The sequence below is a fragment of the Giraffa tippelskirchi genome, chromosome 9 (genome assembly GCF_054371585.1).
Source record: "Giraffa tippelskirchi isolate mGirTip1 chromosome 9, T2T-mGirTip1v1.2.pri, whole genome shotgun sequence".
NCBI classification, from domain to species: domain Eukaryota; kingdom Metazoa; phylum Chordata; class Mammalia; order Artiodactyla; family Giraffidae; genus Giraffa; species Giraffa tippelskirchi.
Genome location: NC_137283.1, coordinates 71,096,934 through 71,123,400, shown reverse-complemented (window position 1 = coordinate 71,123,400; position 26,467 = coordinate 71,096,934). Strand labels below are relative to the sequence as shown.

Here is a 26,467-nt window from a genome sequence, read left to right as displayed (position 1 = left end):
ACCTGGGGAGTTATCGTGGAGCATTTTTATTAATCGATGGCATTCTCCTAAAATGTTGACAGATTAAGCTTGGATAGGAGCCAAAATACTCATCATCACTGAAAATCATGACTGGAGGGAATTGCACATTGCTGGCACCGCAGAGCTACGCACATAGAAGGCAAATGAAAAAGAGATGATGAGTGTATTAATGCTTAACTTTTTCCCAATGAGCATGAATGGATTAGATCTATTGACTAAGTTTATAGATATTTGACTTGAAAATAGAGCTTGCCTCCTCCTTGTGAATCCAGGGTCCCTCCTGCTTAGTGTCAGCACTGTTTGTGATTGCCCAGAAACGGCCACAAGTGTTTTCTTTATGCTGAATTTATCAGAGAAGTTTGTAGCCTCATGTGATACAAAATGCTCAGGCTTGATCATTACACTGATTCAGATATAAATTCAAGTCATGGAACCTTCAGCTGGGCAACTGTGCACCAGTTGCCTAACTTCTGAACACGATGCACATTTCTGCATTCTTCATTCATGATCTAAACTTCAAGCTTAATTTAATTTAGATAAAATACTAATGGAAATATTTGGGATATTAGCGGCACTCGGAAATTCCAGGTGTGTTTTTCCACTTTCTTTTTTCTCCCCACCAGTAGATGCCAGTTAGATCTTCATCAGTGGTGGTATTGATGATGCCTGACAAGTTTGGGGAATTCTCAGTACATTCCCTGCAGTAAAATTACAGAAATTCAGACCTGAACTTGAATCAAGGTGACTGTGTCATCATGAGAGTTGAGCGATACATGTGGAGCAATACGTGGAGCAGGGGGCCCTGCTGTGTGTGCAAGGGTTGTGTGCATCCACTGCTGAGCGATGCTACTGGAAAATCAACATTAGTTATCTCATGTATGTCTGCAGGTATTTTCCAAGGATACCCAGATGCTGTTGTGATTAGAAAAACTCATTCAAAAGCCCTAGAGAGTTTGGATAGTTTTGTGTTGTGCTTTCTTAACTCACAGCTGCATAAAACACAGCCGCTTTCTTGTAGAGCCCTCGAACTTGAAGGGACTTGAAAGGGGCCTCATGCTTTAAGGGACTTTCCTGATGATTCTGACGGTAAAGAATCTGCCTGCAATGAAGGAAACCCAGGGCTCGGGAAGCTCCCCTGGAGAAGGGAATGGCTTCCCACTCCAGTGTTCTTGCCTGAAGAATTCCATGGACAGAGGAGCCTGGTGGTCTACAATCCATGGGGGTGCAAAGAGTCGGACATGACTGAGCAACTAACACTTTCACTTTTTACTTGTGCTTGAAGGTCAAGTACTTAGAATATAGCAATTTAGAGCAGAGAGACTGACCTGTCCGGAGGTTATTCACTCAGTCCAAGCTAGGGCAAGGATGAACTTCATAAAATAGAATAATAAACATACTAGAACACCGCTGAATTTAAAATAGATAACCAACAAGGATCTACTTTATAGTACAGAGAATGCCGCTCAATATTCTTCAATAACCTAAATGGAAAAAGAATCTGAGAAAAAAAAACCAATATATATATGTATGTATATATGTATATAAAACTGAATCTCCTTGGTGTACACATGAAAGTAACACAACCCTGTTAATGAGCTCTTTTTTGTTGTTCAGTGGCTAAGTTATTACCAGCTCTTTGTGACACTATGGCCCATAGCCTGCTAGGCTCCTCTGTCCATGGGATTCTCCAAGCAAGAATACTGGAGTGGATTGCCATTTCCTTCTTCAGGGGATCTTCCAGGACCAGCAATAAAGCCTGAGTCTCCTGCATTGACGGGAGGATTTTTTACCACTGGGCCTTCAGGGAACATAAAATAAAAACTACAAACAATAAAGTAAGTGTGCTAGAGAAAACCTAGGAGGATACATGGGATTGTTTTATTGATGGGGAAAGGGAAACAAGATAATCTTTACCCTGCAAATGTGTTTTATTACCAGAAGTAGGTCCTTCAGGGGGCTTCCTTGGTAGCTCAGACTGTAAAGAGTCCACTTGCAATGCAGGAGACGTGAGTTCGATGCCTGGGTCGGGAACATTCCCTGGAGAAGGGAATGGCTACTCACTCCTGTATTCTTGCCTGGAGAGTCCTATGGAGAGAGGAGCCTAGCAGGCTACAGTCTCTAGGATCAAAAAGAGTTGGATGTGACTAAGCAACACGCGCACACACACACACACACACACTTCAGGAGTGGGGCTGTCAGGGCTCACAGAGGTGCTGTCTTCCAGGACCAGGTCACTGGTGTGAACTCACCTGTTGGTGCGGATGGGGGAAGTACAAATAGAGAGCTGGTCTCACGTGTGAAGGGCCAGATTCCCACAGCCGCATTTGCCAGGCCACAGGGCTCTTTTCCCCATTTGAAATGTGAAAATACAAATATATATATATAAAACACAGTGAAAGCAGGTTTAAAAAAAATTAAAAAGGAAAACTTCCAATGCAATGATAAAAGAAGGCACAAAAGAGCTGAGGGATAGATCTTAGTTTCTTGATGGAGGAGAGTGTTTTATGAGGCTAAGTTGGCGAGAAGGGGCAGCAGAGGACCCAGGAGAGCCTGGGTTGACCCCCTGCCCTCAGGCTCCAGCCGGGGACTGAGCGGCTCTGGATTTAAGTACCTGCAGGGAGCGGGGTGGAGCCTCTGGTAACTGCAAGCTCAGCAGGTCTCCTGGTCAAAGGAAACACACAGAATCCAGACCAGATCAACACGCCTGGCCAGCTGTCCCTGGCTTGTTCACCCCACTCGCTGGTTGAGAACACTGCCTTTTCTATGGCTCTGCCTTTTCACAAGAAGCTGGGAGCGGAAAGTTACTAGAATAACACAAGAATCAGAAAATAGAACCTGTTAATTTAGAAGAGGTTGAGGAGCTGGGGTTATGTAGTCAAGATACCAAAGGGATGACTTAATACTTTGATTTTAGTATAAAAAATAAAAGTGCAGCAAAAATGCAAATCTATTCTTTTTTCACTTTTAACTACTGAGGCATAATAAGATGTAGCCAGAGATGTCAGTAACATATATTTAGGTTAGACTGGAGGAAGAACAAGCTACAGGGGTGTCTGTTTTAATTAAGAGGGGTGTAGAGCTTGGCTGATGATGATACAGTCTGGCTTCAAAGATGTTTTGCCTCTTAATTTAAAAAGATTAAATAACCATTGGTTTTTTGCTCCCAAATAAGAAAGTTCACTTTTTTTTTTTTTGCTTGTCTAAAAAAGAGACCACAAAAAATCAGAAAAATTGATCAAGTGGTTTCCATACTGAGCAATTTTCCTGAATTCCCCTAAAAAGCCATTCCTTAAATCTCCCTGAAAATAGCAGATACGATCTTAATTGTTCATGCTTTATGAAACATTATTTCTTTAAAATAAGAAATGTATGTGTCTGTGCTAAGAGCTTGAAGATTAAAGGGTAAAGAAGATGAAAAGCAGAACTTTTATTCTGTGCGATGATGTACTTCAACTGTACACATACACACACACATACCCATAATCACACAGAAACACAGACTAAATTTTAAGTGCGGTCAAAAACTGCTAATCATTAGAAAAATGACAAATTCATTCACTGTACTTCTGCTTTCCCATCTAACCATGTATAATTATATAATAAGATCCTGCTTGAATATTAGCACATGAAAATGAATCTGACCTGAAATGTAAGATCTGTGAAATGCAGACACTTCTAAAGATCATAGTCAGGACCAAGGTTCTCATTTAAGGCAGAATTTGCACAGAAATTCAAGTGCAAACAGAGCGCACACACAAATTAGTTAATTGACCTCCTCCCTAGACTAGCTCAAACGGTAAAGAACCTGCCTGCGATGCAGGAGACCAGGGTTCAATCCCTGGGTTGGGAAGTTATTCTGGAGAAGGGAATGGCAATCTACTCCAGTATTCTTGCCTGGAGAATCCCATGGACAGAGAAGCCTAGTGGGCCACAGTCCATGGAGTCGCAAAGAGTCAGACACGACTGAGCGACTGACACAGACACACTAGACTTTGGTTACTCGGTGACTTTGGTTTTATCCCTGGTAGCTAACCTTAGGGAATTGAGACATAGCTATGGAGTCAGTTTTTTAAAAGGAAACACATTTATTTTTTAATGTTAGATTATTAAAACTGAGCTCTTTACACAACTCCAAAAAACAGTGACAAAGCAATCGTTGGCAGTTTCTATGGCAGCGATTTCTCATTTTATGTTTTCTTTCCAGCCACTTTGTTATTTACACAGGATTAGTAATGGTATTAATTCCTAATACCGAGCAAACACAATTCAAGCTTTTCCCTGAGCATTATGCAGCCACAACCCAGTAACTTCCAGGTATCATGCTTGCCTGGAAATATTTAAGGTGAAACTGATGCTAACACATGCTCTCTGAGAACTTTCAGGGGAGACGTCGGTGAGGCAGAAGGGCCCACACAACAGGGCCTGTGTGGTGATACAGGGAAGTAGGAGACACACAAGGGCCATGGTACAGGGTCCACTTGCCCTCCCTGGGACAGCTCTGTGGACCCACTACCTCCCAAGAACTCGGGGATACGAACAAGCCTGCATCCCGCTTGAGTTCTCCCACTGCTGGCCTTAGCTGTCAGCCTTCTCCAGTCTGACAGGGAAAACGTCTTCCTGTGGCCATTTCCACTGTGATGTGCGTGGTTGCTTCCCTTTAGTACCTCACGTGCGTGTGCTAAGTTGCTCCTGTCGTATCTGACTCTTTGACGCCCCATGGACTGCAGCCCACCAGGCTCCTCTATCCATGGGATTCTCCAAGCAAAAATACTGGAGTGGGTTATCATTTCCTTCTCCAGGCGATCTTCCTGGCCCAGGGATTGAACCCAAGTCTCTTCGGTCTCCTGCATCAGCAGGCAGGTTCTTTACCTCTAGTGCCGTACCATCTAGTATTTCTAGTACCTCACCCTTCCATAAATCAGAAGAGTTTTGCTACATGACTACAGTTTTCTGCAAGATTTGATTGAATCAATTTGCTTTTATTTACCAAAAAAAAAAAAAAAAAGATAGACTGTAACACATATTAAAGGAACAGATTGTAAGGATGGTCCTGCTGTATTTCATTTAAGCTGGAAAAAATGGGGGAAATGTCAAATGCTTAATATCTCTCAACAGCCGCCTGATCGTTGGGAACATCACTTTTCTGTATACAGCTGGCTGGCCCCAGTGGTTAGCCAGAGAAAGCCAACTGCCTCTCTGCAGAGGGAGGGATGAGCAGTGGTTATACTGGCCCTGGTGAAGACGCCTTTCCCAGGCATCTCAGAGGGCCAATATCCCATGACACACCGGGGTTTCAGGGAGACGTGGTCCAGAGGAGGTGACGGGGCAAGTGTCCTGAGGGGGCTCAGTTTTAAAAGAATGAATATAAAAGGACTGAGAGATGTGAAAAAAAGCATTTCGTTGCACTGGAAACATTGAGACCTGCAGGGAACTTATTCTGGTACAGCTTCTAGGAGATTTTGGAGCTTTTCACAAGGTGTTGTGCCCTGGGAAAGAAGGTTGTGGGCGGGAGCCTGCTCCCAACTCTTCCTCGCACCCCACCGCCCCAAGTGAAGTCGCTCAGTCCTGTCCGACTCTTTGCGACCCCATGGACTGTAGCCTACTGGGATGCTCCATAGGATTTTCCAAGCAAGAGTACTGGAGCAGGTTGCCATTTCCTTCTCCAGGGGATCTTCCCAACCCAGGGATCGAACCCAGGTCTCCCGCATTGCAGGCAGATTCTTTACCATCTGAGCCACCAGGAAAGCCCAGAACAACCACCCCAAGTCACTGCTAATATTACCAGGTCAAGCTACTCTAATCTAGACCAGGATTTCTCCTTCTCAGCACTACTGACATTTGGGACAGACATTCTTTGTTGTAGGTGCCTGCCCTGTGCTTTGTAGGATGTTGAGCAGACTTTGTCCACCAAATGCAGTAGTAACCCCTCCGCTCCCCAAGCTGTGATAATCAAAACTGTCTCCAGACACTGTCAGATGTCCCAGGGAAGGTGGGGGAGGTAGGCAGACAAAATTGTCTCTGACTGAGAACCATGGATCTAGATTCAACTTTCCACATTGGGTTCTCTGTTTCTTAAGGATTCCTAGAGCACAGGAGCAGCTTAAAGTGTCTCAGTCCTGCTTGACTTTGTTTAAACCCAAGCCAAATCTAGTTAAGGATTGGCACTACTGTTTTCCATCAGCATCTGTAGGTATTTTATAAAGTTGTGTATCCTTGAAACATGCTTTGGATGGTCTTTAACCAGCAGAATCTCACTGAGTGGACAGTTTCTGTTATTATTTTAATGGTCTCTGGAATAAAAAAAAAATCTCTGAACAAGAAATTGACCATTTTTGTGAATATGTTTCAGAGTCATGAGAGAGAGTTATTTTATGGGGAGAGGTGAATTCCCTTCCTTCCAAATCTTTGAGAACAGGGCGAAGGGGAGGGAGTCAGAGCAATGGAGAAAAATGCCATCTGCCAAGTTCCCAATCAGAGCTGCCCAAGAAACTGGGTGCTTATAGCTCCTTTCCCTAGAGCACCCAAGCAAACCAATGAAGACAGTGAGAGGGGAGTACATGATGATACCTGGGACAAATAGCCTCCAGGGAAAACTTGGGGGTCCTATCTATTCATTGGGTTCTGAGGTGTATTACTTGGGCTTCCCAGGTGGTGCTAATCATGAAGAACCCGCTTGCCAATACAGGAGACTCAGGTTTAATCCCTGGGTTGGGAAGATCCCCTGGATAAGGGCATGGTAACCCACTCCAGCATTACTGCCTGGAGACTTCCATGGACAGGGGAGCCTGGCAGACTACAGTCCATGGGGTCACAAAGAGTCATACATGAGAAAGAGTCAGACATGATTTAGCACACACGCAGGCACACGGTAATATTATTTGTGACTTTGTAAAATAGGTTATAGGAAAAATAAAACTCATGTCAACAAGTTCAAATTAACACACTGTATTGAAAAACACATGACATTGGCCTGATGTTGGCCCTGATTCTATAAAACATTTCCCCAAATGACTTGAGTATCCATGGTCAACCAAAGGACTAGTTGGCCCTGGATCAGGTGTTTGCCTCTGGGGTAGTGATCCTGCAACCAAGGGAAAAGAGGCAGGCACAGAGCATTTATATGGTCTCTGGGACCTGCCCCTTCTGCAGGCTGTAAGGGCCAAGGTTATTGGTGATACAGGAACCCCAAAACAGCTATTTCTACCCACTGCTGTGCCTAGTTTCCAACAATACTAACATAAATTTGTCATCATGATAACAACTAGTGTGTGTTGAGTAGTTGTGCTAATAACTCATATATGTCAGGTGCTTTTCCAAATGCTTTTCAGTCATTTATTCATTTAATTTTCATGACAAATCTGTGAGGTAGATATCATTATTTCCCTCATTTTACAGGTGAAGGAACAGGGAACCAGAGAAGTTCCCCAAACTGAGCATCTAACAAATGACAGAATCAAGAATTCCACCCAGGTGTCTGACTCCATCTTTTAGTTACTCTGTTGAGCTTCTTCTCTGGGGGAAAAAGGTCAGAAAGTGAAAGCATATGAATAACGTCAGGCAGTTAGATGCCTAGATTTTGACAAACTGTCCTGAGTGGGTTGGTTTTTCAGAGAAAGGACCAGCTGGTATTAACAAGGCTGCTGGTGGCACGCCCATTGTGTGGTTGGTGCCTGAGTTCTGATGTCCAGGACGGACATGCTCCATGTGAGCTCACCGGTCATTTCCAGCACTCAGGGTGTGTCCAGGGTGAGGGACAGGTCCCCGCAATCCTATCCTAACTGCTTCCGAGGCCCTTGACATCCACCTCCTCACCCTCCTGTCTGCCTATGTCAGAACCAGGGTCTCCCTCATCCACTAATTAATCAAAGGAAAGTCTGAGGTGATATCTCCTTGTGGTTTTGATTTGCACTTCTCTAGCAATGAATAATGTTGAGCATCTTTTCACATGTTTGTTAGCCATCTGTGTGTCTTTGGAGAAATGTCTGTGTAGGTCTTTTGCCCACTTTTTGATTGGGCTGTTTGTTTTTCTGGTATTGAATTGAAGGAGCCACTTGTATATTTTGGAAATTAATCCTTTGACAGTTATTTCATTTGCTATTATTTTTTTCCTATTCTAAGGGTTATTTTTTCACCTTGTTTAACATTTCCTTTGGTGTGCAAAAGCTTTTAAGTTTAATTAGGTCCCACTTGTTTATTTTTGGTTTTTTTATTTCCATTACTATATGAGATGATCAGACTGGTGACCTCACACCAGTCAGAATGGCCATCATCAAAAAATCTACAAACAATAAATGCTGAAGAGGATGTGGAGAAATGGGAACCCTCTCGCACTGTCAGTAGGAATGTAAATTGATACAGCCACTATGGAAGACAGTGTGGAGATTCCTTTATAAACTAAAAATAAAACTACCATATGACCCAACAATTCCACTACTGGGCATATACCTTGAGAAAACCATAATTGAAAAAGACACATGTATCCCAGTGTTCACTGCAGCATAATTCTCAATAGCTAGGACATAGAAGTAACCTAGATGTCCATTGACAGATGAATGGATAAGGAAGTGTGGTACATATACACAATGGAATATTACTCAGCCATAAAAAGGAACAATTTGAGTCAGTGCTAATGAGGTGGATGAACCTAGAGCCTACTATACAGAGTGAAGTAAGTCAGAAAGAGAAAAACAAATATCATAATAACACATATGTATGGACTCTGGGAGCTTCCCAGGTGGCACTCATGGTAAACAACCATCCTGCCAATACAGGTAGATATAAGAGATGAGAGTTCATCCCTGGTTTGGAAAGATCCTCTGCAGGAGGGCACAGTAACCTACTCCAATATTCTTGCCTGGAGAATCCCATGGACAGAGGAGCCTGGCAGACTACAGTCCATGAGGTCGCAAACAGTCAGACATGACTGAAGCGACTTAGCACAAGCAAGCTTGGAATCTAGAAAGATGGTACTGATGAACCTATTTTCCGGGCAGCAATGGAGACACAGGCATAGAGAACAGACTTATGGACATGGGGGTGGGGGGAGGAGAGGGTGGGACGAATGGAGAGAGCGGCATGGAAACATATACACCACCATGTGTAAAATAGAGAGCCAGTGAGAATTTGCTGTATGACTCTGGGAACTCAAACCAGGGCTCTGTGATACCCTAGATGGCCGTGAGGGGCTGGGAGGTGGGAGGCAGGTTCAAGAGGGAGGGAATATATGTATGCCTAAGGCTGCTTCGTGTTGATGCATGGCAGAAACCACTACAGTATTGTAAAGCAATTATTCTTCAATTAAAAATACATATATTTTTTAAACGGAAGTCTAATCCCTCAAGTGTGACGGGTGTGGGACCACCCGTCAGATCAGCCGTGACCTGTGTGGGTCATTTACACCTCCCAACTCTTTCTGCTGCTAATGGGGAAGAGAGACCTACTTCTTGAAGACTTTCCTGCGCCTCGAATGTTACTTCAGAATCCAGAAATCATAACCTTTAACATTTCCCTGAAGCTCATTTTAGTGAAGAAAAAGCCCAATGTCCTTTTCTTTTTCTACTTTCTTCATTTTTGCTCAGAAGACTGTTAATGGCCCCAATTCCTCACCTGATTCCAGTCTGTCTTTTAGAAATATTTTTCTAACTAAATCTTAGCCAATCCTTTTTATATTTATGTTTAGTCTGATTTTTTTTTAAAGCATAGTGGTTTTGCTACCCATGAATACTTGGATCAACGATTTCCTTTAACCAGTGGTCAAATGGGAGAACAAAGATGCATACATGGCATGTTTAGGAAGTTCATGGGGTTGGTGGACAGCACATTATGTTTGGGGACAAGTGGGAGACCAGCAAGAAACAGAAGTCTGGGGCATTTCTGGAGCCCCAGGTGATCAGAGGAGCTGGGGACTGGGGTTGAAGCTCTGCTTGTTACTGAACTCAGGACCTCGCTGGAACAGGAGAATCTCTGTGTGCTTCCATTTCTTCATCTGCAGAGATGGAAACACAAGAGACTCTATTACACTAGGCTGTACTAAGAATTCCATGAGCTAAATAAACTACATTAAATTCTTAATAGGAGAAGGCAATGGCACCCCACTCCAGTACTCTTGCCTGGAAATTCTTAATAAATATAATGTTTAGTAAGTGAAGTGAAGTGAGCAATGTCGCTCAGTCATGTCCGCGGTGACCCCATGGACTGTAGCCTACCAGGCTCCTCTGTCCATGGAATTTTCCAGGCAAGGATACTGGAGTGGGTTGCCTTTTCCTTCTCCAGGGGATCTTTCCAACCCAGGGATTGAACCTGGGTCTCCCGCATTGCAGGCAGACACTTTACCATCTGAGCCACCAGGGAATCTTAGTAAGTACTTATTACTAAATGCTCAAAATCTGTTAACTAATCTTTCATCCTAGAGAACTTTGAACATCCTGACAATCAGTTTCCCAGTGGAGCAAATAAAAACTGGGAATCAAGAATTCAAAACTCACTGAATCACTGAAGCTAAATTGATTTTGTGACCATAATATGTGTAGTAACTTTGTCAGTTAAGGATGTAAAGAAAATTTTAAGACACATGGATTGATCCTTCAGCTGGAAACCGTTGACACTTTCAAAGTATGCCCCTCCAAAAGGGTCCAGGGTTGAGGGCAGTTTGCAGGGAAAAATGCCACAAAAATCCATCCACTGACAGCTTACTAGACAACGGCAATGGTTTCACAGTTCACTCAGAAAGTATAGAGGACCCAGCCCCAGTTCTGTATTATGACTGACTTCATAGTGGTGGCCTTACTGGATGTATAAGCCTCCTAAGGACTCTAAGCATACAGTGAAGGCCCTCATTTCTAGTGAGTTCCTCAGTAGATGAGCATGCTTCCTACCTGCGCTTTAGTTCCCTAGTATGTACACTCTACTTCCTTATATGATCTTCAAATAAGAGACCGAGAAACACAGTTTTTGTCTGTGAGTTTGATTTTGAACACAGAGGTTTCCTTTTCAGGTCAATATGAGTTTGAAAAAATGTACTAAAATAATCCACTTGCAGTTTACTAAATTAGAACAGTTTTTAATACTTCATAGGTAATATCAATAACACTCACTTGGGAAATATTTATACTGTATATTTATACTGAAGTTCATCTTTTTCTTTTCCTTGTAGTTCATCTTCTAATTATAACTTGCTTATCTGAGACTTACTAGCACTTTCAAAACAACTTCCAATGTACCTGAGATATGAATTCATGACAAGTTTTTTTGAAACCATAAAACATAATTAGCAATTGTTTCTGAGCTGAAATTAATATTGTGTTACTATGGAGTCAGTAATTATATAAAGGTCAAAACTTCTTAGTAAGATCTTCAAAATGAGATAAAGTGACTACCTGGGGGTCCTGGAGGGGAGGGAAATGTTTTCACCAACCCTCCTAGAGTGCTGACTGGATCTGAAAAATAAACTAACAAAGATTAACAGGAAAAAAGCCCACAAATTTCTTCAATATAAATTTCACAGGACCTGAGACCCTTAATATGGAAATGAAGACTGAAAAAAAAAAAAGACCTGTGTGTTGTTTGCTGGGTTTGATGAACAGTGGATGATCACGGATAAAAATGAATGACAGGCTACAGGGTATAATAAGGTACATTGGCAAGGGGGAAGTTCATTCTTTTCTTTCTATAAGATGATTCTAGTAGCCCTTGTGTGTGTGTGTGTGTGTGTGTGTGTGTGTGTGTGTGTGTGTGTGTGTGTTAATCACTCAGTCATGTCCAACTTTTTGTGACCCCATGGACTATAGTCTACCAGGCTTCTCTGTCCATGGAATTATCCATGCATGAATACTGGATTGGGTGGCTATTCGCTTCTCCAGGTGAACTTCGCAACCCAGGGATTGAACCCAGGTCTCCTGCATTGCAGGCCGATTACCATCTGAGCCACTAGATTGTATTGTGACAGCTGTCATTTCAGTGTGCATTAAAAAAAAAAAACAAAAAAAAAAACCTTATCAAAACTTGGTAAATTTTTGTGTAGCCATTTTAAAACTGAAGGTGGAAGAAAAAAGCAACATTTTTGGCATATTATGCTCTATTATTTCAAGAGAGGTAAAAATGCAACTGAAGCACAAAAAGGATTTGTGCAGTGTATGGTGAAGGTGCTGGGACTGATTGAATGTGTCACAAATGGCTTTGAAAGTTTCATGCTGGAAATTTCTCACTGGATGATACTCCAGTCAGATAGGCCAGAGAGCCAACATACTCAAAATATCCAAATCAAGTGCTGAAAATCATTTGCACCAACTTGGTTATGTTAATTACTTTGATGTTTGGGTTCCACATAAGTTAAGTGAAAAAACCTCCTTGACCGTATTTCTGCATGCAATTTCTCACTTAAACACAGTGAAAACATTCTATTTTTAAAGCAAATTGTGATGAGCAATGAAAAGTGGATACTGTACATAATGTGGAACACAGGAGATCATGGGACAAGCAAAATGAACCATCACCAACCACACCGAAGCCAGGTCTTCATCCAAAGAAAGTGATGTTGTGTATATGGTGGAATTGGAAGGGAGTCTTCTATTATGAGCTCCTTCTGAAGAGCCAAAGAATTAATTCCAACAGGTACTGTTCCCTGTTAGACCAATTGGAAGCAGTACTCAATGAAAAGTGCACAGAATTAGTCAACAGAAAGTATATAATCTTCCATCAGGATAACACAAGACCTCATGTTTCTTTGATGACCAGGCAAAAAACTGTTACAGCTTAGCTGGGAAGTTTGGATTCATCCACTGTATTCACCAAACATTATACCTATGGATTTCCATTTATTTCGATCTTTACAAAATTCTCTTAATGGAAAAAAAATTGATTCCCTAGAAGACTGTAAAGGGTACCTGGAACAGTTCTTTGCTCAAAAAAAGATTAAAAATTTGGGGGAAAATGGAATTATGAAGTCAGCTGAAAAATGGCAGAAGGTATTGGAACAAAATGGTGACTATATTGTCTCAAAAAAATTCTTGGTGAAAATTAAACATGTGTCTTTTATTTTTACTTTAAAACCAAGGGATCTTCCTGGCCAATCAGATATATTCCTAAGAGACCAACATTCTCAGAACAGATCTACAAGGGATTTCCATGGTGGCCCAGTGGCTAAGACTCTGTACTCCCAATGCAGAGGGCCCAGGTTCAATCCCTGGCCAGGAAACCAGATCCCATATGCCATGTCTAAGACCCAAAGAAGTCAAATAAATTAATTAATTTTTAAAAAGAGAATAGATCTACAAATAACCATCTCCATATGCATCCAACCATTCTTTACTGGAGTGCCTACTGTGTGCTGGTTGCTCTTCTGGCATGTTCCAGCCAAAGCAGCCTTGGTGTATGGCCTCATGGAGTTTATATGACGCTAGGATTATAATAAAAAAAAAATACCTAAATGTATATATACAATTAGAACTCATGATATGGGCTTTAGAGGAAAATAAGCAGAACCACAGCAGGGAGAAAAAGCCAGATGGCTTTATTGAAATTTGAAGGTGGTGTCATCCAGGCAGGGAGGAAGGAGGATTTGGGGTGGAGAACAGCTTATGGGAGGGAGGAGCTTGCTCAGTAGTTCAGGGAACCCAGGGAAAGGCTTCAGCTGGAGCCTTGCAGACTAAGGCAAGGTACTGCTGCAGGGGTCAGCCATCTACAGCACGGAGCCTTGTGAGCTGAGATGGAGGCTTTGTATTTTACATGAAATGTAGTGTGTGTGTGTGTGTGTGTGTTAGTCTCTCAGTCGTGTCCAACTCTTTGCGACCCCATGGACTACAGCCCGCCAGGCTCCTCTTCAATGGAATTCTCCAGGCAAGAATACTAGAATGCGTTGCCATTTCCCTCTCCAAGGGATCTTCCTGACGCAGGGATCGAACCGAGGTCTCCTGCACTGCAGGCAGATGCTTTACCGTCTGAGCTACTAGAGAAGCCCTGAAATGTAGTGAGAAGTCCACAAAAGACGTGACACTTCCATGCTTAGATGTGTGATTCTATGGATGGTGGATAAATATTACTCCATCTCTTGTGGTGAAAACAGACATTGAAAGGCAAGAGAAATGGCAAGAAGCCAAAAGAAGCAGCATCTTGGCAGCATGGTTGACCTGGGCACAGTTCTACAGTGTCCCCTCCAGACAGGAGAGGATGCTAAAAGCACAGATGGCATATCTGCGGGCTCACTCGTTTGCCTTCAGGGACCCACCTTCATTCATTTCTCTAACTGCTGGGGAAGATGATAAACTGCTCTGCCCCACAGAATTGTATTGGTTTGGGACCCAGCACTGGATAGACAAAGATTAATTAATATTACTGCTGCAAGAAACTATCAGCTCATGAAAAGCTACACTGTATTAAAAACCAATCTGCTTACATTGTTTATGAGAAGCATCTGTCCGCAGTGTCTTCTGAGGCATTTCTTTCTTTCTCTTTCTCTTTTCACATTGTATTCTGGTTTCTGGAAATCAGATATTTTTAACTACAATTATTGACTTCTAGTCATGTAGGTAGTTATGTAAGCAATGGTACCAAATGGTTTCCTAGGCCCCAAACTGTGTTAAAAGACAATGAGAAGTATATAAGGGGTGCCAACAGCCCTAATGTTCCTTAGAATCATCCTTTTAATTCTTTGAGGGGGTATATTTCTAATTGTGAAAATTCCAAATCTTCTCCATATAGCATTTTAAGGAAAATATTTTATTGAAATGTTTTTATTGAAAATATTTAGGGTCAAATGATGTGCTGCAACAAGTTTCCATGACCATAGCCACTATGTAAATGTTAAGACAGAGTCAAGACTCAGAGATTTCATTAAAAAAAAAAAATCTAAGCCTCAGAAACCATTGACACAAGGAATTAAGTTATACAAACTAGCTAACTTTGGTCTCACAGCAGGAAATTTTATAGCAGTTTCAGTAGTACTTTGTGGTTCTTTATTAGCCATGTGGAAATGCTAAAATGTTTATAACTCAGAATTCTGTAGTTTTAATATGTGGCAAATGTCCCTGGACTAAGTTCCACTGAGATCCTCAGATATGTCAACTATAACAAGTTTAAACTTTTTCAGAAAATATAACTTGTTTATATCTCACTTTGAAAAACTTTTGTTTATACTACAAATCAAAGAAGCAAGTGATCTCTTATTTTATGATTTGTTTTTTTCATGTGGCCTCCTTTGACCCTGGAGAGCTTAGAGATTTCTACAAAGACTTTTAACCCAAATAGGTGAAAATGGGACTAAGACAGTAAGCATTTAAAATAAATTAAGTGTCTCAAAATATATACTCATTTCATCTAGATAAAATGAATGATAAAATAACTTGGGAGGAAAGGATGAGAATCTGGCTAATTTGTTCCTATTAGAAAAAAAAATGGAACTTCCCTGGTGATCCAATGGTTAAGACTCAGGGCTTCTACTGCAGAGGCTGTGAGTTTGATCCCTGGTCAGGGAACTAAGATTTCCACATGCCTTGTGGTGTGGCAAAAAAAAAAAAAAACAACAAAAAGATGAAAATATTTAGAGATCGTGATGCAAATAGTGTGAATGCCAACTTAACCATATCCTCTACCTTTCATTAACATTGCATACTTTATTGTTCTCATTAATTAAATTTTTATCTAGGATTGTACTACATTTATGAATTTATTACTCTACGGTTCAACATTTTATTCACTCCAGCATATTTTATGTTTTTAATGTCACACCTTTTTATCTCGTGTATTCCTTAACTAATTACTGTAATCCTAGTTATTTTTATTAATTTGTCTATGAACATTCATACTAGCTTTATAAGTGCTTACCCCACTATTATATTACTATACTTTTACTTTTCCAGTGTTTTCTTATTACTAATTAACACCCTTGCCTTTTGGCTAAAAGAAGTCCCCTTATTATTTCCTGTAAGGCTAATTTGGTGGTAATGAATTCCTTTAGCTTTTGCTTGTCTGGAAAACTCTTTCTCTCTCACCCAATTGTGAATGATAACTTTGCAGGATAGAGTATTCTTGGTTGGAAGGTTTTATTTTCTTTCAACACTTTGACTATGTCATGCCACTCTCTTTGGGACTGCAAAGTTTCTGCTGAAAACTTGCTGATAGTCACGAGGGTTCCCTCATACATAACAAGTAGTTTTTCTCTTGCTGATTTTAATATTTTCTCATCTTTAACTTTTTACATTTTGGATTATAAAGTGTCTTGGTTTATGGGTCTCTTTGGGTTCGTCTTATTTGGACCTTTCTAGGTTTCCTGGATCTAAATGTCTGTTTCCTACCCCAAGTTAAGGAGGTTTTTAGCATTATGTCCTCAAATAAAATTTCTTTTCCTTTCTCCCTCTATTCTTCTGGGAGCCCCATGATATGAATATCTGTTTGACATTGTCCCTTAAGTCTCTTAATCCATCTTCCCTTTCTTTTCATTCTTTTTACTGCCCCAGTTAGATGAGTTACATTGTCTTGTCTCCTAGTTGGCTTATCCTTTCTCCTGCTTCATCTAGTCTGCTGTTCAATCTTTCTGGTGTATTTGACAGTTTAATTAGTGCGCTCTAAGCTCGGTGGCTTCCATCTGGTGCTCTCTTCTGTTTTCCATCTCTTTATTGAAGTTCATTCAAGTTCATTCTTCTCCCCAGGCTGGTGAGCATCATTATGACTGCTACTCAGAACTCTTTTTTTAGGTAAATGACTTATCGCTTTCATTATTCTCCTAAGGTTTTATATTATTCTTTCATTTGGAAAATATTCCTCTGTTTCTTCATTGTACTTGCCTCTGTCTTGGCTTGTATAGCGGTTGAAACAGCAACCTCTTCCAGCCTTGAAGGAGTGGCCTCATGTAGGAGATGAACCTTGTCATTCAATCCTGCCTCAGCTCTTTCTTTTCTCCCAAACCTTTGCGATTTTCCAAGAGCCTATTACATTTTCAATGGTTCATAGTGGTAGAACATGTGCCAAGACCTGATAGCTTCCCTTGTAGCTCAGTTGGTGAAGAATCTGCCTGCAGTGCAGGAGACCCAGGTTTGATCCCTGGGTCAGGAAGATCCCCTGGAGAAGGAAATGGCAACCCACTCCAGCATTATTGCCTAGAAAATCCCATGGACAGAGGAGCCTGGTGGGCTGCAGTCCATGGGGTCGCAAAGAGTTGGGCACGACTGAACGACTAACCCTTAACTCCTTAACCTTGACCCAAGACCTGATAATGTCCCTAATGAGAGGATCTCAGCACTTAATTCAGGCTGATTGGAAGCCAGAGCCTCAGGCAGCAACTTTTTTTAAAGTATGTATTTAAGATATATACCATCCTGTAGGACCATAGGTGTAAGCCCCACTGGCCCCCCAAGCCAGGAGATATGGAGATGGCCCTGGGTGGCAGTTGCAAAAACTTGGGGCTCCAGAGAAATGTATAAGCTCTTTTCTGATAAACCTCAGCAGTCTGGAGTAAGAGAGAGGGAGGGCATCAAGACAGCATCCAGAGACTATGTTCCTGAGATCCACTCTGTCACCATTAGATATATGTGCCAAACCTGAAGCCTGCCCCTCAGGCTGAAGCTCCAGGATGGCAAAGAAGCCTCCTTTACAAAAATACTGGCCTGGGGAGGTTGGGGGGTGGGGTTCAGTTTGCTAGCTACACAGTGCCCTGGGGGTGGGAGCCTCTTGAGAAACATTTCTCTGCTGGCCAGAGTCCTATGGGGCCCAGAAATGCAAGTACCCCCCACCTCCACCAGCCACCAGAGCCAGCCACAAACACTGGGGCACCACAGGTTAAAACTCAGGGCCTGAGTCACATATACGGCTCCCCACCAGGAGACATTGCCCTGGGGCCCAGCAGAGGGAGAGGGTGAAGATATCCCCCGCCTTCTGAGGTCTCTGAAAAGGGTTACAGTCAGCCCCAGATGTGTGATTAGTTAGAAGCCTACCCCTTGGACCACAGCCTGAGGACTAGGAAATCAGCCTTCTTCACCGAAAGACCAGCCTCCTGGGTCTGTTGCCTCTTGCTGTGCTCTGGTGGAGAGAGCTGTTTAAAAATCTTTCTCCATTGGTTGTGGTCCTACAGGCAACATAGGGGTGTCCCTAGGTGGCAGCCGCAAACATCAGGGGACCAGACAGGCGTCTGGGCTCCTTGTGGGGAAACACCAACCCTCAGAGTCCCGTGGGACCAGGAATGCGAGACCCCCTGATCTCCACAGTAAGGCAGTTGAGAGGTGTCACCTGGGTGGTGACCACAGGCGTCAGGGAACCAGACGTGTGGGCGCTCCCCCAGAAACAGCAAGGAGACAGCATGGGGGTGGCGCCCACCTGTCTCCACCCAGGAGAGTAGCCAGCAGGCTCCGGTGTGTGCAGAGTGGAGTCAGATGCCAGCTCGGGGCTTACTACGGCAACTGAGCCTACTTCACTTTGAGCTGGGCGTGATCCGCTGCCTTTAAGCTGGGCCCTGGGGCAGCTGAGCTCAAGCACACAAGCCCTTTAAGAGCTGTTTGTTGTTTGCTCTCAGGACAGAAGGCTCATTGGTTCTCAAAGTTAGATGTTTAAGGGGCTCAGACACAGGTCCTCAAAGTCAAGGTGCCCCATTTGGGGCTCGAAACCTCCACTCCTCAGGGAGAAGCTCCAGGCACTGGGCGAGAGGTAGGGTTTATGGCAAGAGGAGGCCCAGCCTCCGTGTGGTTTTCTTCTCTATCACTCTATGTGTAGCCATCACTCAGCTGGACTTCAGTTCTTTCAAAAAGGAAAGCATTCCATGGATAGCTGTAGACTCAGTGCCTCCATGAGGAGAGAGGAGCTCTGGCTCTCCCTGCATCACCATCTTGAACTGGAACCCAGTGAATTTGTCTTATTTTAATTGAATATATTGATGTTAAGTTACAGTCATTTGTAGGTGAACAATGCAGGTGTGTTTTTCTACCTATTTTTGAGCTGGTGATTCTGAACTCACAGCCCGCTAGGCAGGTGTGATTCCTGGTCACAACAGCTTTTCAATAAACCTTGTCCCCATTCCTATACCTGAGAACTTTAAAGGATCAAAGGAAGAAAACGATGACCTTGAAAGATTTAGTCCAGGAAATAAATACATAAAAAGGAGAAAGCATCTAAAAATTGAATGTTAAAACATATATATTGCTTAGAACACTTTAAGCAATGAAATTGCTTCAAATACATATTTGAAAGTTACTAAGAAACAGATCGTAAAAGTTCTCATCATAAGAAAAACTTTGTAACTATGCATGTTAACTAAACTTATTGTGGGGATCATTTTACAATATATATATGTGTGTGTGTACATATATATATTTATACACACACACATATATGTATATGTTTGTGTGTGTGTCAAATCATTATGTTGCACAGCCTAAAATAGTACAGTGGTTTATGTCAATTTTATCCCAATAAAAGAAGGGAATGCAGATAGATAAGTTTACCTGAGAAGAAACCAAAGCTTTCACATTAATCTTTCTAACATGAATTGAGTCCTTGGATACACAAAAGATTGCCAAGTTCTTAGTTTGTGATATTCTCAGTTAACTGGCTAAATCAGAAATACAACTTTGCTTTTAGCCAGTTTGACTGGTCAAACATTTTATTGGGTGCTTCACTGAATTTAGGGAAAGGATGATCTAAAACATGCACAAGCATTCAGTGCTATGAGGACTATGTATAGTTGAAAGAGCCCATTCCAAAAGACCCAGAGGAACCTTGGAGATTCCACAGTGTGTGCTTCATAATCACTCCATGGATTATATTTGTATTAATATATTTTCCCCATAGGAAGACTCTTACCATTAAATAACTTTCTATTATCCTTTAACCACCTCATTATATAAAAGTTTGAAGGAAATTTTCTTAATTTCTTTGAAAGTGTTATTCACTCAGTTGTGTCCCACTTTTTGCGACCCTATGAATTGTATGTAGCCTGTTAAGCTAATTTTAACATCAGAGAGTATAAACAGAAGGCTTGGAATATTTTAGATCCATGGTAGCATGAAAAGCCTTCGTTTTATTTTCAAATTAACCTTAATGTAGAAAAAAAGAAATTTCTAGATAGATAATGTAGATAGAGAAGAGAGTAAACTCTAATGTTTGTTACACATATATCAGTGCAGAAAAGTTATTCTAATTGCCTTGGAAACTAGACATTAGGATAAACTGGTAATATTCTCAACAAAGTTTCCTACTCTGCGGGTGCCATAAGCTTTTGATTTTTCATTTATTAACTTCTTAATCAATCAACATTTATTGAACATGCTGTGCTAGCCACTTTGACTTAGTATTGGAGATGTGAGGATAAATGAGACTCAGTCATTGCCACCAGAGACTAGGACAGCACCCTGAGGTGCGATCCCAGTCCTCAGCCCTGTGTCCAGAGCTCCATGAGGGACACCTGGATATGAGTTTAGGAGGATCCTTGTGATCATATAATCCATCAGTTATGCAAGCGATATTTTAAAAACATAACTTCATAAATGCTGACTCATAACTGAGGTTGTTTAGTTGTAGAACCATAAACTGATCCTTTCTCCTCTCAAATGCCTTGAGAAGTTTGAGTTGTAGAATGTGGTACTCAAACTGAGGTCCCTCCTGTGTTTATAGGAAGGAGCTGAGGGTGATGACTGATTGACTGTCACACTGATGTGGATGTGGAAGGAGGGATAAAAGCTTGTGTCAGTTAATCAAAGGAAAGAGAAAATAAATATTCAGTGGAATGAGACCAGATGCACAGCATGAACTGCACAAGCCACCCACCAGCAGAGAACATCACTGCCACGCAAGGCACTTTCACTTGTCTGGGCGCCAGGATCTCTCTGGAATAGTCTCTTATTCATTCAAATATGAAGTATATTAGTTAAAAATTTTATCTTTTGAAATTGCAAAACCAACTCTGTGTGTTTCATGTGATTTTAAACTTCAAACCTTGAGTTTTGCAGGATGTAACTAGAATACATTAGATTAAGACAGACATTTAAAAGGGCATAGGAAAGTGGCTCAGGGTAAGAATATGCAAAATCCAGAGCATCAGAAATTTTCATCTTATCTAGGATAATTCAAGTGTGTACAACTTGTTAAATATAGTTTTGATGAAGTAGAAATGTTGACAAGATTATTAAGGAAGGACATGAAGGAAACACTTGGTGGCTGTTCATATTAGACACAGCCTTATGACAGGAAGCACCAAGGGCAGGGACCATATTTGATTATTTTCTTAGATGAAATGTATGTCATTTAACTTGCTTTGTTGTTTTCGTTGGGAGAACGTTTTGTCTTGAGTATTAGTAAGTTCAGTGTAAAGCTTGATGCATGGTGGTGCCAGCTATGAATAGTAACAATTTGTGTTGCCTTCCTGTTCTTACATCTGATTTTCTTATTCTGCGCTGATCTCATTAGATGTGTGGCCATTTTTATATGCTGTCTTAAATCATCTTTGCAAAAAAGTGTACATGATAAGAAAAATGAAATATTAATTAAATTCATAATAAAAAATATGAACCTACATATCACAAAGTTAACAGAGGTCTTTATGTAGAGTAGCATGACATACCTTTGCCACATCAAGTATTAATTTATTTGTGGAATCATATTTAAGAAGTAAATAAAGAGAAAAAGGCATCAAGCAATTTACTTAAAGCAATTCAAGTATATTGCATCTGGGAGAAGCAATGATGGTATATTTTATAATTTGTTAATTTCACAATTAACAAAGGAAATTTTTCCTTTAAATATAAAATGTATCAATTATTTTAAGAGACTGATCCCTTGAGTTGGCTTCTTTGTGTTTTATCCAGTCTTGGCTTTTTGAATTGCCTTGAAAGCAAACAGAGCATTTGAGCCATGTTTGCTTCTAACCGAGTAATAAACCATGAGGCTTTAGCTGTTTTTTTCAGAGGTCATTACTAAATTGCAGTTAATCACCTTAGTTAAGACATATGGGCATTTCACAAAAAGCTGCCAATGGTCCTTGAAATAAGGTTAAATAGATCTAATTTATGTCAAACTTTAATTAACCATATGCACTACTGTGTGAGAATGTTCATGCATATGTTGCTTCCATTGATTGCTTTCATAAGTTAATTACTGCAACACACTTTTGCTTCTGTTAATTTGTAACCTAACAAATGTTCATACCAGCTGTGGAAGTGATTGAAGGCAATAAATGAGTAAACCATTGGTTTACTTGTTTAGATGAAATGCCGTCTCAAGCTGTCCTCTATCTTAACACATTAGAAAAGGTACTTGTAAAGTGATGCTCATATTAACACAGTTGTGATCACTGTCTAATCATACTTGGTTAAGTAACAGAGCTGTTAACCTCTACATTTGCCTGCTATCTTTCCTCTCTCTTGTTAGTTGGGTGATCATTGACTTCACTTTACTTTTATTGTGGCACAATTGATATGTACTTTTCAAACTGTCAGGACTGTGCCTGGTCCTTATACAAAAATAGACAAACTGTGTCATGCCCAAGGTTCTTCATGGTCCACTTTTGAAATTTTATTTTTTATTGAAGTATAGTTGATTTACAATGTTGTGTTAGTTTCAGGCATATGACATTCAATTATCTATATTTTCAGATTCTTTTCCCATGTGAGATATAAAATATTGAGTAGAGACCCTGTGCTATACAGTAGGTTCTTGTTGTTTATCTATTTTATATATAGTAGTATGAATCTGTTACTCCCAAATTCCTGATTTATTCATCTTCTCCACCATCTATCCCCCTTGGTAATCATGAATTTGTTTTCTATATCTGAGAGTCTATTTTTGTTTTGTAAATAAGTTCATTTCTATTACTTTTTTAGATTCCACATATGAGTGATATAATATGATACTTGATTTTTCTCTTCTGGCTTACTGCACTGAGTATGATAAGCTCTAGGTCCATTCATATTGCTGCAAATGGCATCATTTCATTTTTTATGGCTGAACAATATTCCACTGTATATATGTATCACATCTTCTTTATCCATTCATCTGTCAATGGACATTTAGTTTGCTTCCATGTCTTGGCTATTGTGAACAGTGCTACTATGAACATAGAGGTGCATGAATCTTTTTGAATTATGGTTTTCTCTGGATATGTGCTCAATAGTGGTATTGGTGAATTATATGGTAGCTGTGTTTAGTTTTTTAAGGAACCTCCATACTGTTCTGCGCAGTGGCTGCATTAATTTACATTTGGTACATTTTTTATTGAAGTATGGTTGATTTACAATGTCATGTTAATTTCAGGTGTGCAGCAAAGTGATTCAGTTATACATACACATGTATCTATTCTTTTTCAGATTCTTTTCCATTATAGATTATTATAAGATTTTGAATATAGTTCCCAAGAGCCACTTTTAATTGGATACTAGAGTTTGTGTTTAGAGAGATGATTCCTATAGACAAATGACATTTTTAAACAATAGAAATCATCTTTTATTAGAGCAAAATTTTACTTTTTTATTCCATCAGTCTGTTCACCACAATCTGTGCTAATACCCTCCTACTAGAATATCTCATATAAAAACCTATGTTTTTCTTAAATGCAATTTAAAACACTGTTGTGAAGAATCAGTTTCAGGATGTCTCAATCAAGAAGGTGGATTGAATGCATGCATTTGCCTCTGATCCCTTTCTGAAATCCCAATAAAATGTGTGTAAAGAGTTTTTAAAAGGTCTTAACACACTAGGACACAGGAAATAAAAAAAACAAAAGAACAGAAACAAAGCTGGAAAGCATATGGACAAGTGGTAACTGATTTAATAGAAACTGAAACCCTAAATCAGCAGCTGGGAGAGCCAGGGAGTGAGGGGATTATAATGTGATGTGGACAAAACATTCCTCTGGACATGGAAAGGAAGGGGCTAAGACAGAAGGCTTCTTGTAAGTTTGTTAAAGAAGCCATTAGAACCCAGAGCCATCCCTCCAACTCCACATAGCAGGTAACTCACCCTCCCTCACCCTGATGAATACTGGAGAAATGCAGACTATGGTCCCAGCACCCTGGTGGAGGGGAGGGAAGGATCTTGTACTGAGAACAGGCAGGGAAGATGGTTAACATATGCATGTGTGCATGCTAAGTTGCTTTAGTCATGTGTGGCTCTTTGCAACCCTAGGGACTATAGCCCACCAGGTTCCTTTGTCCATGGGATTCTCCAGGCAAGAATACTGAGGTGGTTGTCATGCCCTCCTTCAGGGGATCTTCCCCATCTGGGGATCGAATCTGCATCTCCTGCATTGGCAAGTGGGTTCTTTACCACTAACACAACCTGGCAAGCCCCTGGTTAACACATCCCAACTCCAAAACCCTGACCCAAGAGGACTACATCCCCATCCAAGACACTGAAAATACCTTCCCTGGGAAATTTCCATAGCCTGAGAAGGAAAACTTGATGCCATTGAGGTGACAGACTGGGGGAGAAATTCCCCACAGACACCAACCAGCTCATGGAGCTCTGTCACCCTGGAGGCTCCACACTGAGGACAGGACTGTGTGAGCTTAACAGAAACTCTGAACATGAATTCTACCAAAGTGTGCCCCAATTCTCTCTATTAAGAGAATGAGAGCTGTGGCACAGGAAACTGTGTGTCTGTGTGTGTGGGGATGTGTATACATATGTGTGTTTGTGGTGAGAGTGTGTATATGTTTGATGAGGGTATGTGCGCATGTGTGTGTACATGTTTGATGAGGGTGTGTGGGTGGTGAGGGTGTGTGTGTTTGTGTGGTGAAGGTGTGTGTGTGTGTCTCTGTGGTGAGGATGTGTGTCTGTGTGTGTATGGTGAGGGTGTGTGCGTGTGTGTGTGTGTGCTGAGGGTATGTGTGTGTTGTAAGGGTGTGTGTGTGTATGTGTGATGAGGGGGCCAGGAAATGAGATGAAAGGGAGCTACTTCCTCCCTCTCATAAGAGTTAGTAGATAATGTCTAAAAAACCAAGAAGCAGCAAAGAGGTATCTTACTTAGATTATTTTTTATCAGACTTGAAAGCAGTTGGTTTAGGAGCAGGAAAATGTGACTCTTAGTTGCATGCAGCATCACTTTGACTTTTTTTTTAAAAGCCTAAATTTAAAATTATAATAGATGCTTACATAAAAACAGACATTAAGGAGAGCAAGAGAAAGCTGATATTCTTTCTTTACCAATTACCAGAATTTGTCCTTTATTGTTCATTTTCTTATATAGCCTCTTGATTGCCTGTCATCTTAAGACCCATGTAGCCCTAGCAATTATCATGTTGAGAAGCCCCAAGCTGCATCATATCAAATAGCTTAAAATGCTTCTGTATCTTACATTAAATGTAAATTATATGTGGTATAAAATTTAAGAGAAATTTTATAAATTTGCTTTTTAAATTGTTATTGCTTCGTAGAATTCATTTCCTATATGATTTATTTGTTAGCATTGCAAGTTTTTCATACTTTATTTTACACTAAAACTGCTTTTTAAAATCCTGGGTAATGCTGTTTTAATTGTCATGAACTACGTATAGCACTGTTTTTCTTAACTAAGAATATGTCAATTGACTATGATTTATATGAAACACAAATAGTAATTTGGTTTAAAACAGGTTTGAGCATGAAAAAAACAAATGCAGTGCCATTCTTGAGTAAATATCTTCAATAAAGCAACAAGAAGGGAAAAAATCTGAATTTTAATGAGTCAACATATTTTGGAGTATGTTAAATGAAAGGCACCCTCAGATGCTCAGATTGGAAAGAATTCTGGACAGAATTTACTATGTTAAGAATTTTAAGAACTTAAGTTAAAAGTTTCAATTAGATTAGGGTTTACCTAGCGAGGTATTATGAAAACTGTAAATGAGAGTCAAAGGGAGGTGTGAGATTAATCTTTCCTGACCAGAATGTTTCATCCCTAAGTCAGGTGAGTTTCTGTCATCTGTTCAAAGAGGATGCCTTTGGTTCTGGTCCATGATACTTACAGGGTGAGCATCCCAGCTTGGGGTAGGGGAGTGGCAGCCGTACACTCATCCTTCTGGAGATCATGCCTTGCCTGTGACCATGCTAATGATCGTCTGTCTTGGGTCACAGGTAATTAATTCAACTTGATTATTTCAAACCAGGTCTAATGAGTTGACCAATACTTGTCTTCTACTCCATAGCTCTTAAGTATTGAGATTTTTCTCAAAAACAAATATATAAAAATCATGCTTCAAAAGCACAGTGTATTCAATTGCATTCTCTTTGTGTTACAAAATATTTCTTTCTTTAAATTGGTTGTGTTGAGGTCATAAATGTCCTGCCAATTATAAATATAACAGTAGAGGATGGTAGCTCAATTGGTAAAGAATCCACCTGCAGTGTAGGAGACCCTGGTTCAATTCCTGGGTCAGAAAGGTCCCCTGGAGAAGGGATAGGCTACCCCCTCCAGCATTCTTGGGCTTCTCTGGTAGCTCAGATGGTAAAGAATCCACCTGCAATGTAGGAGACCTAGGTTCAATCCCTGGGTGGGAAG

At 40.8% G+C, this 26,467-nt stretch overlaps 1 protein-coding gene and 1 non-coding gene across 6 annotated transcripts in view; both read left to right on the top strand.

The window, feature by feature from the left end:
* The window catches only part of KCNQ5 (potassium voltage-gated channel subfamily Q member 5), a 600,369-nt gene that overhangs the window by 307,657 nt on the left and 266,245 nt on the right, over nucleotides 1-26,467 (top strand). The window lies entirely within an intron of this gene.
* Nucleotides 13,140-13,213, top strand: TRNAG-CCC (transfer RNA glycine (anticodon CCC)). Its single transcript has one exon. It is a non-coding gene; the product is annotated as a tRNA-Gly (tRNA).